We start from the raw sequence: 12,334 nt of genomic DNA, 5'->3' as shown, positions 1-12,334 counted from the left end.
CATTTTGAGTTTATTTTTGGGTATGGCATCACAGGATATTTTATATAGTTCCCTGTTGTTTCTCCACTACACACACACACACACACACACATACACATAAAACTATTAGTAGGTGCAAATTATTATATATGTAGTTTGCATCTGCTAATCCCAAACTCTCAATCCTTCTTTCCCTAACCCCCACCCCCCACTACTGCTTGGCAACCACAAGTGTGTTTCTCTATGTCTGTGCATCTGTTTCTGTTTTGTAGAAATCATCCCCATTTAACATATAAAGGTCAATCAGGATCCAGAGGTGTGACCAGAAATGTTTTTTGTCCCAGAGTTAGGTGGAAGAGCCGAGTAAAAGACAGGTGCCTTGACAGGAACACTTGTTGAATATCTAGCTCCCATCCTGTTAAAACTTGACTAGAGGGTTGGTCTCCTGGTACAGTCTGGTGATAGTAGCTATGGGATCCCTGGGCCAAGGAATTTATATCTTTTTATGCTCCCAGCCCCTAATTCCAAGGCACCCAGCGCCTTGATATTGTCTGTCCAATCCACACCTCCCACCCTCTAAATTAAGTCATTCCCAGAAAGTTTTACATAGAGAAATAAAATTATTAAATACATTCTAAGCAGCATTTTCAGCCTCCCACTCCACCTTTGAGTATACCTGCGATTCTATCTGGGGTCTTGGCAATTATAGTTCTTTCTGCTGGTTTATAAAGGGTCAGGGATCCTCTCCAAGTTCCAGAGTCCTTACAAGAAGAGGCAATCAGACTTGAAACTGATAACTGGTTCTGTTTAGTTCATGACCAGAGACCTGGCTCCAGCTCTGGCTCTTGGCTGGCCTCTGTGAACAGAAAGAAGGAAACTCGTTTTTCATCCTCTCTTTCCAAAGTCCCATCTAACTGTCTGCATTCAAATTCCATGACGGAGTTAGGCGTTTTAGGCGGCAGCAGGTGGAAAGTGTTTCATTCCTGATGGGAATTCCTGGGTCCAAATCCCAACCCCTCCTCCCTTCTCATAGAAACTCACAGGCCCTTGTTCTCTGAATGCCAGACTGTCTCCTAAGCAATGGAAACAGAATCCTAGCTTAGCCTGACCCCAGAAACATCTCCCTTAAGTGCTGACTGCTTAACTGAAATAGCAACCAGGGTCTCCAGGAACTGATTGAACTTAGTGTGTGGGTGCAGTTATAAGTGCCTTGGGCTGGGGATTAGCACTCCTAGGTTCACCTCTATCTCAGATCACTCCTTGTGGGGTATGAGTTTTCTCATCTAGAAATCAAAGGTAATAGTGGCTTCACAGCCTGCCTCTACAGGGTTTACACAGGAAATGAAAAATCCTGTTAAAAATTACAGAAGGTATGGAATAAATTTGTTAAGCCCACAATCCATTAGCCTCAGTCCCAAGGCACACTCAGTTCTTGATTAGGGAACAAGAGTGCTCCAAGGACAATGGAACAGTTAAAACATCCTGTGCCTTCCCAGAACCCTCCACTCTGTCCCCTGAGTCTGAAGGTTATTTAAATTGAGGCTGTTGCAGGTGGCATGTGAAGACAATGTGTGTGTAGAGTGCTTCCCAAGTCGACACGAGAAAGGTCTGGGCATGAGTCCATTTGTGTATGAGCAAGCATTGGAATAGGGGAATTGGGATGCCAAGAACTATAATGACTAATGTGCCTAAAGCATATGAGTCACATCCATGTACAAAGCACAGAAGTACCCATTCTCACCCAGCCCTCTTTTATGCCTGTTATTAACTAACTCCTCCAACAAGACACCCTTTGCTGAGGCTTATGCAGGGAACAGATCCCTCTTCATTGTGATGCTGGCTTGGCTCCAGTCTATGAAGACAGCCAAGGAGCCCAGGTTATGCCCTCGAGGAGCTCATACCTGTAATGAGGGAAAGAGACACTCATAGACTTGAAGACATGTCTCACTGTTTAAGACATGTTTGATTTGAGATATCTAAGGGACATCTAGATGGAGGGGTCACCAGCCAATTGAACATCTGAAGCTCCAAGAAAAGGTAAAGTCTGGAACTAGAGATTTGAGACTCATCTTTAAAGAGATGATTGCCAAAGCCAAGGGAGTATATAGGATCTGTCAGATATCTAAGGGATACCTTCTAGAGCAAGAATGGAAGAGGATCAAGGATGGACCATTGAGCCCAGTTATTTTGAGAAATGGGAGGAAGAAGTAAAATAGTTCAACCAAGGAGACTGAGAAAGAGCAGTTAGAAAGTAGAAGGGAAACTAAAAGAATGTCATCATGAAAATCAAGGGAAGTTCTTAGAAAGAAGGGAAGCACAGAGAAAAGTGGTCAAGGAAATGAATGCAGAATACAAGTTATTTGATTTGGTAAGCTTTGAAAGAATTAAGCCTTGAGGGAAAAATCTAGACAGCAGAGAACTAATATCTGAGAGGTAGGGTTACCAGAGCTGGTATCCAGGTCTGAAAGATTTGTGGACCAATGATAGGATGGTGCGAACAGCCAGATTCTTACATGAATAACAACATCAAGCAGAGGACTTTCAAGGGGTGAGAGAGCTTAACTTTTTGTGCTTTAGACTCCTTGGTATCCTTCCTGTCTTCTTCTGAGCTTATCCCAATTCCTGCCCTGTTTTATCCCATTTCCAATAAGCTACAATGAACTTGACTGAAGAAATATAAGACCACAGCAAACACTTGCCTTCTGATACCACCTGGGATCTGCCTACATTTTCCAGCTATTTCATGTTTACTCCCCAAAGCAATGGTTTTAATTCTTGTCCACTTTTCTTAACTCACTGGCTTTCACCTATTTTTTCTTGGCAGAAAATTTCACCTGCTATACCTACAAGGTGGTCTTATCAGGCCCAAACTCTTACCCCTCTATGTCAGATATCTCAAACCCTTCTCACTCTCCTCTTTACTCCTGTCTTTGAGAACGTCAGTGTCCCAGTCCATGCCTTCGATTCAGCTCCTCTTAGTTTCCCTCCAGAGTTCTGCTCTCTTGTTTTATCCCTTCTCAGACTGATTTAGATGTGTGCATCTTATCTCCTCAACAAGACCCTGAGCTCCTTGTGGCAGAAACTGTGCTACATTGTACAATAGTTTCTGCAGCAAAGCTTATAAAGAGCAAATGATTTGAAATAGAAACCTGATTTCAAGTATTTGATATATTAATAAGTCCTTGGAAAACCAGCTTCTGAGTAGCAGTTTAACATAGTTGTTAAGAGCATATACTTTGGAGCCAGATTATTTGAATTAGAATCTTTGCTGTATCATTACTAACTGTGTGATCTTGGACAATTCACTTTTTTTTTTTTTGAATTTCCAAACGTACACAAAAGTTGAAAGAATTTTATAGTGAATACCCATATATATAACTCTAGATTCTATCATTAACATTTGCTGTACTTGTTTAATCTCTCTCTCACACACTTATTATCTATCCCTCTATCCATCAGATCATCCTTTTGTTCTTGTTGTATCTCATAGTATGAGATACAGGCAATAGCACATTTACTCCTAAACACTTTAGTATGCATGTTATTAACTGTTTAGAATAATTTGCATTTAACTTCTCTGTAACACTTTCATCATCTATAAAAAACAGGGATAATAATAGTAGCTACCTCAAAAGCTTTGGGGGAGGGTTAATACATGTAAACATTTAGAGTTGTGCCTGCATATAAAAAGTAGTCAAAAAAGTTATTACTGTTTTACTTAAGCAAATCCCACCTATTCAATTGCTTCTAAGAGGAGCAGGCCAGTGTGCCAGTATGGTATCTCCTCCTTTCTCTCTTACTGCCACATACGAACAAATTCATCAATTGTCTTCTAGGTCTTCTGAAGACACCAATAGGAGTTTATCCCTTTCGCCCAAAGAGACAGCTTTCTTCAACCTTCACACCCTTAGGCACTCAGTTGCAATGACCTGAAGCCCTAGAGCTTCCTTCTCGCCTGTGTGACTCCTTTGTTATCTGTTTTGCTGCATCCTAGTTAGGGTCACTTGGACAGAACACTAAGGACTAGAGGAGTCTTTGTCAAAGAAAGTATCTTTCTTTTACACCATACTGCCCTTGATTCTGTTTCAAATCACAGTCCAATCTAACTTGAAAATCACAGGTAGGGGGAAAACCGGCTGGAATATTTGCCCTGTAAGCCAAATAAACGACTTAGGGTAGCAAGGAGGGGGTGGCACAGATAATGACCAAAGGCATATCTCCTCTCCAAGATGAGCCATGTTGCTGAAGATACTTGCCTAACAATCCAATCTCACTCCTTGTTATTATATATAACTGAGTGAGATTAGTCTTAGCCCAAAGGAACACAATTCACCCACTTCCCTGAATAATTTTCTCTCTGGGCCCCATTGCCACACTTCTTGACCAAGTTGTATGTGGCAAACAGAATTCTATGATGGTCCCCCAAGATTCCTGGCTCCTGGTGTACACATCTTCTCCCACTCATTCAATCAAACACTAATTTAGGTGTTTCTGTGAAGAGATTTTGCAGATGCTATGAAGGTCCCTTATCAGTTGATTTTATTTTAGGGAGATTATCCTGAGTGGGCCTGACCTAATCAAGTGAGCACTTAGACTATGTCAGAGGCATTCAAATCAGTGTAGATTCTCCTATTTGTCTGGGAGAGGCAAGCAGCTATGTGGTGAAGTGCCTGTGGAGGAGGCCACATGGCAAAGACATGGAGGGCAACTTATAGGAACTGAGAGTCATTTCCAACTGATAGCCAGAAGGAAAACAGAGACCTCAATCCTACAACCACAAGGAAAAAACTTCTGCTCTAAATTAGTGAGCTTAGAAGTGCACCCCAGGCCTCAAATAAAATTGCAGCCTTGTGGACACCTTGATGTCAGCCTGGTGAGACCCTTAACAGAGGACCCAGCCAAGCTGTACTTGGATCCTAACCATGGAAGCTGCGGGATAATAAGTTTGTGTTGTTTTAAGTCACTGAATTTGTGGTAATTTTTTACAAGGCAATAGGAAACTAATACAGTGTGGAAAATTCTTCTTTTCCCTTAGTTCAGTGAAGACAAGTTTGGAATTTGTCAGGAAGAGTTTTTACCAGGAAACCAAGTGCAAACAAAACAAACACCAATACAGGCCCAGCTGATTCTATGTAACATTGAACTCTGATCCCAAAATAACTCAGACGGGTTGGCCTGTCTGACAAAGCAAATGGGACATAACATCCCAGTCTCTTCTTCTTATACCTCAGTGCTGCTTCCGGGAGTGAAGGAGTCAGTGCAAAAACAAGTCACTGAGACGTAGAACCTAAGGTTATGGGCCATATTTTTTACTTCCAAAGTCTCCCTAGCCTTCTTGGACAGAAAGGCCTTTTCTGTTTCTGTCCTGAAGATTAGTCTTTGGGGTTATATACCCTTCTGCACCAAACTTGCAGTCACTTCTCCAGACAGTCAGAGAGATTTTCAGGATTCTGGCCACTGGAAATCTTACCTTCTATCTTGATCTGGTCTTCCCTCTGGTCTGTGGACAATTGACGGAAGTTTATTCACCAGCCAGTTTGTAGATTTATGCTCTTTAGTGAAGTGAAAACAACTGCCAGTTGAAGCTTTGAAGCTGCCTCCTTCCTTGATTATCAGATCAAATGTGCCTCCAGAAGCTGCTTTATTCTCTTGGAATAAGGTGACATTTTTAAACTCCAGTCTATGAAAAAAATTCCATGAAAATTCCCTATATCATGCACAGAGATACAATTCCAGTTTGTATAATGCTTTCCAGGATAAATAGCAATGTACAATCACCAACTATTAGAGACAGAAGGGACCTTAGAGATCATATTGTTTTGTGGTATCCAAACATGTCTTATTAAGAGAATGCACTAGAAAGTTTGTTTGGTACAGATCCTGTGTCCCACACCTAGATATCAGCATTCAGAACACCTAGGGTACAGTTCAAGACTCTGTACTTTCAAAAAATGTCTCCATATGATTCTGATACTCAACTAGCTTTGGAAATCAATCCTATTTTATTCCTTCCAGGTATGTGGCTTTCTTCTCCTATACCACTGTGAATTATAGCACTGTTGAGGGCTGCCAGCTCTACCCTTGGCTCCATTCACTGTCATCTTACTTTTTCAAGCCATGAATGGTAAAAGCAATGGTCAGCAATAATGATTTTAGGAAGAAGAAAGATATTTAATCCTCACAAATCTTCTGTGGTGTGGGAGTATTATTGTCTCCACTTTATGGATGAGAAAACTGAGGATTTGGTAACTTGTTCAGGGTCACATAGCTACTAACTTATGGACCCAGCAATGGAAAGCAAGCGTCTTAAGTCTAGACTTCCCCATGCTACTTCCTTGATGACTTTATTAGCCAAGTGATGGTGACTTCCCAGTGAGTCTGGGGAAGGGCTGGAGTAGAAGGGAATATCAGGCAGGGACTAGGGACCAAGGCAAGAGAACCTACAGAAGTGATTCTCAATGTGGGGCATTTTTTGTCCCCCAGGGGACATTGCACAATGTCTGGAAACATTTTAAATTGTCACAACGGGGGCAGAGTCTGCAACTGGGTCGGGAGTGCTATTGGCATTTAATGAGTAGAGGCCAGGGATGCTCCTAGGCATCCTATAATCACAGGACAGGAAATCCTCCCCTGCCAACATACACACACCAAAGAATTATGTGGCCCAAAACATCGAATGCTAAGGTTATAAAACCTTGACCTAGAGTGTGAGAAAATGGTTGAAGATGGGAGATTATGCTTATTTAAGCTAAAAAAAATAGGGGATATTATAGGAATGAGGTAGAAAATAAGGTCAGGGCCCAGACACCACAATGTCCAGCCCCTGCCCAAAGGGATCTCACAAAGTTGTGGAGGCCTTTTGCTCAAGAGCCCAAAGTGATATACCAATTCTTCCTTTGTCTGGAGTTTTGAAAAAACTCTTTATAACCACAGTTCCCATCAACTTTTAGAACTGTTCACACTACTGTGAGTGAGAATTCAGTTCAGTTCAGTCACTCAGTCGTGTCCAACTCTTTGCAACCCCATGGAGTGCAGCACCCCAGGCTTCCCTGTTCATCACCAACTCACAGAGCTTGATCAAACTCATGTGCATTGAGTCAGTGATGCCACTCAACCATCTCATCCTCTGTCATCCCCTTCTCCTCCTACCTTCACTTTTGCAGCATCAAGGTCTTTTCAAATGAGTCAGTTCTTCACATCAGGTGGCCAAAGGATTCAGCTTCAGCATCAGTCCTTCCAATGAATATTCAGGACTGATTTCCTTTGGGATTGACTGGTTGGATCTCTTTGCAGTCCAAGGGACTCTCAATAGTCTTCTCCAACAACACAGTTCAAAACCATCAATTCGTTGGCACTCAGCTTTCTTTATGGTCCAACTCTCACATCCATACATGACCACTGGAAAAACCATAGCCTTGACTAGATGGACCTATGTTGGCAAGTAATGTCTCTGCTTTTTAATATGCAGTCTAGGTTTGTCATACCTTTTCTTCCAAGCAGCAAGTGTATTTAATTTCATGGCTGCAGTCACCATCTGCAGTGATTTTGGAGCCCAAGTAAATATAGTCTTTCACTGTTTCCATTTTTTCCCCATCTATTTGCCATGAAGTCATGGGATCAGATGCCATGATCTTAGTTTTTTGAATGTTGAGTTTTAAGCCAAGTTATCCACTCTCCTCTTTCACTTTCATCAAGAGGTTCTTTAGTTCTTCTCTTTCTGCCATAAGGGTAGTGTCATCTGCATATCTGAGGTTATTGATATTTCTCCTGGAAATCTTGATTCCAGCTAGTCCTTCATCCAGTTTGGCATATCACATGATGTACTCTGCATAGAAGTTAAATAAGCAAGGTGACAATATACAGCCTTGACGGACTCCTTTCCCAATTTGGAACCAGTCTGTTGTTCATGTCCAGTTCTAATTGTTGCTTTTTGACCTGTATACAGATTTCTCAGGAGGCAGTTAAGGTGGTCTTGTATTCCCACGTCTTTAAGAATTTTCCACAGTTTGTTGTGATGCACACAGTCAAAGGCTTAGGTGTAGTCAATGAAGTAGATGTTTTTCTGGAACTCTCTTGCTTTTTTGATGATCCAGTGGGTGTTCGCAATTTGATCCCTGGTTCCTCTGTCTTTTCTAAAACCAGCTTGAACATCTGGACGTTCTCAGTTCACGTACCATTGAAGCCTAGCTTGGAGAATTTTGAACATTACTTTGCTAGCGTGTGAGATGAGTGCAATTGTACGGTAGTTTGAGCATTCTTTGGTACCGCCTTTCTTTGAGATTGGAATGAAAACTGATCTTTCCCAGTCCTGTGGCCACTGCTAAGTTTTCCGAGTTTGCTGGCATATTGACTGCAGCACTTTCACAACACCATCCTTTAAGATTTGAAATAGCTCAGCTGGAATTCCATCACCTCCACTAGCTTTGTTAATAGTGATGCTTCCTAAGGCCCACTTGACTTTGCACTCCAGGATTTCTGGTTCTAAGTGAGTGACCACACCATCTTGGTCATCTGGGTCATTAAGATTTTTGTGTGTGTGTGTGCAGTTCTTCTGTGTATTCTTGCCACCTCTTAATATCTTCTGCTTCTGTTAAGTCCTTACTGTTTCTGTCCTTTATATAGCTCATATTTGCTTGAAATATTCCCTTGGTATCTCGAAGTTTCTTGAAGAGATCTCTAGTCTTTCCCATTAAATTGTTTTTCTCTATTTCTTTGCATTGATCACTTAGGAAGGCTTTCTTATCTCTCCTTGATATTCTTTGGAATTCTGTGTTCAGATGGATATATCTTTCCTTTTCTCCTTTGCCTTTTGCTTCTCTTTTTTCTCAGCTATTAGTGAGGCCTCCTTAGACAATCATTTTGCCTTTTTGCATTTCTACTTCTTAGGGATGGTTTTGATCACCACCTCCTGTACAATGTTAAGAACCTCTGTCCATAGTTCTTCAGGCACTCTATCTATCAGATTTAATCCCCAATTGCTATTTGTCACTTCCCCTGTATAATAATAAGAGATTTGATTTAGGTCATGCCTGAATGGTCTAGTGATTTTCCCTATTTTCTTTAAGTCTGAATTTTGCAATATGGAGTTCACGATCTGAGCAACAGTAAGCTCCTGGTCTTATTTTTGTGGACTGTATAGAGCTTCTCCATCTTTGGCTGCAAAGAATATAATCTATCTGATTTCTGTATTGACCATCTGGTGATGTCCATGTGTAGAGTCACCCCTTGTGTTGTTTGAAGAGGGTATTTGCTATGAGCTGTGTGTTCTCTTGGCAAAGTTCTGTTAGCCTTCCCATGCTTCATTTTATACTCCATGGCCAAACTTGCCTGTTACTCCAGGTATCGCTTGACTTTCTACTTTTGCATTTCAGTCCCCTATGATGAAAAGGATATTTTCTTTGGTGTTAGTTTTATAAGGTCTTGTAGGTCTTCATAGAACCATTCAGCTTCAGCTTCTTTGGCATTAGTGATTGGAGCATAGACCTGAATTATTGTAATATTGAATGATTTACCTTGGAAACAAACAGAGATCATTGTTGTTTTTGAGACTGTACCCAAGTATTGCATTTCAGACTCTTTTGTTGACTATGATGGCTACTACATTTCTTCTAAGGGATTCTTGCCCACAGTAGTAGATATAATGGTCATCGAATTAAATTTGCCATTCTGGTTCATTTCAGTTCACTGATTCCTAAAATGTCGATGTTTACTGTTGCCATCTCCTGTTTGATCACTTCCAATTTACCTTGATTCATGGACCTAACATTCCAGGTTCCTATGCAATATTGTTGTTTACATAATCAGACTTTACTTCCATCACCAGTAACAACCACAACTGAGCATTATTCTCACTTTGGCTCAACCTCTTAATTCTTTCTGGAGCTATTTCTCCACTCTTCTCTAGTAGCATATTGGGCACCTACTGACCTGGGGACTTCATCTTTCAGTGTCATATCTTTTTGCCTTTTCATACTGTTTATGGGGTTCTCAAGGCAAGAATACTGAAGTGGTTTACCGTTCCCTTCTCTGGTGGACCGTGTTTTTTCAGAACTCTCCACCATGACCCATCTGTCTTAGGTGGCCCTACACAGCATGGCTCATAGTTTCATTGAGTTAGACAAGGCTCTGATCCAAGTGATCAGCTTGGTTAGTTTTCTGTAATTGTGGTTACCATTCTGTCTGCCCTTTAATGGATAAAGATAAGAGGCTTGTGGAAGCGTCCTGATGTTGAGTGTGAGTAACTTATGAGTGAGACTGACTTATGAGTTATGAGTGAGAGTAACCTTACCCTAACAAAGCAGAGAAGATTCAGCAGAAAGGGACATGGAGAAATAAAGTAGAGAAACAAAAACAGAGACATGGATAGCACGCAGAGAGAACAAGCCTCAGAATATGCACAGGAAATAGCCCAAAGGGATTCTACTTGGATGCTCAGAAAATAGTAATGTAACTGGGAAAAATTAATCTAAAAAGTCAAATGTTTCTGAAATAGGAGGAAGCTGAAGAACACCAGGGTTGAGAGTTATCTGGGCTTGCTAACAAATGAGCCAGGGGTTGACCTTAACCTGTGGTGAGTTGCAGAGGTCATTCTGGTAATGCCTGGACTGTTCCTAGGTCCAAATGGGGCACACAGAAATCCAGCTCTTTATCCAGGGTTCTAGTCACTAGGAAAAATACCCTGACTTTTGGCAGACTGGTAGTGGGAGACCTAGAGAAGATCTTGAAATATGATCCTGGAGAACCAGCCAGGATGATTGGAGAAGATAGGTGAAAGAAACTAAATCTGGACTGGGGCAACTGTGAGGTTGGAAATGATAGCAACCTGCATGTATTTGGACTGTATAAACACAGGAGCCTGGTAGGAGGCTGTCTATGGGGTCGCACAGAGTCAGACATGACTGAAGTGACTTAGCAGCAGCAGCAGCAAACACAACTAAATGGAACAGACAGCAGTGGGGGGTAAGAGGATCATGAGAAAGACGGTACTGAATCTCAGAGGTGAAGGGGCCAAAAAGGAATTTCAGGACACTAAAGACCATCTCTACCTGCATTCCAAATGTGTTTGGGCTGATCCGGGTGCCAAAAACAACTTTTGCTTGGTCAATGGAGAAGGTAAATCCCAGGTCATGATCATATATCTATCAGCCCCTACCACCCAAACTTTCTTTACCCAGAGTTATCTCTAGAATATAGCAAACTCTCAGGGAAATATAGTTCTCTAGGGAAAGAGAAGTCCCTTCCAGGTAAGGTGAGCAGAGAAGGCTTCACAAAAGCTAATATCTTGACTTCATTTTTGAACAGATTTTACTAAAAGTCAAAACATACAGAAGATTATGCCAGGAAATGTTGAGAATACAGAGGAAATGCTGGACATTGTCCCTGTCTTCCAATAGCATATAAAATCCTTTAGGAAGACATGTCAACAGAGACATACAATGTTAGTTGAATCACTGTTATCACTGATAAAGGCAGTCAGTACATGAATAGAAGTCTTATGATGCCTGGAAAGTCTGACAGTTGAATTCAGAGAGGGCACTGAGACCTAATGTCAAGTGAGACTTCTTGGAGGAACAAGGCCTTGAAAGATAGGTGAGATTTAATGAGGCTGAAGGAAAAAAAAGAAGGTTAGTCCAGAGGAGCAAAACAACTGAGACATAGTTTGGGTGTAAAATAAGATCTCATTAAGGAATGAGGGTGGGAGTACCTTTCCTGATGACCCTCAAATCATTTTCCAGAGGTGACCATAGAATGGGTTACTTACCATTTCTTCTTAATTAACTTATTTTTTATTTGAAGGATAATTACTTCATAGAATTTTGTTTTCTGTCAAATCTCAACATGAATCAGCCATAGGTGTACATAAGGTCTGCCTACACATAAGGTCAGCTTTCAAACACTCCTTACTAAGTTGGATAAAGCCTTTCTTAACTTGTCCTTGTGCTTATTTTGACTTCCTTTCCACAATGGCCCAATTAGCTGCCTCCTCAAGATGGCTTTCTGATAGGTGGATTATGTTCTATCATCCATTGTCTGGGGTTACTAAATGAACATATATCTGTCTAGCTGTGTTATGTCAGGACACCTAGAAAGGCCTGAGTGATTCAATTTCAATACACATGATGTGGAGATGCATTCCGGCCTTCTGCATGGGGAATGTTAACAGACCTAAACCCCCAAAAGAGTTGTGACTGAATCTGAGAGCCATCTTAAGGCTTCCCGTGGAAAGCAGAGACATTACTTTGCCAACAAAGGTCCATCTAGTCAAGGCTATGGTTTTTCCTGTGGTCATGTATGGATGTGAGAGTTGAACTGTGAAGAAGGCTGAGCGCTGAAGAATTGATGCTTTTGAACTGTG

The sequence above is a fragment of the Bos grunniens genome, chromosome X (genome assembly GCF_055505025.1).
Source record: "Bos grunniens cultivar Pamir isolate PY7600 chromosome X, Bosgru_T2T1.0, whole genome shotgun sequence".
NCBI lineage: Eukaryota > Metazoa > Chordata > Mammalia > Artiodactyla > Bovidae > Bos > Bos grunniens.
This window is presented reverse-complemented; position numbering follows the sequence as displayed.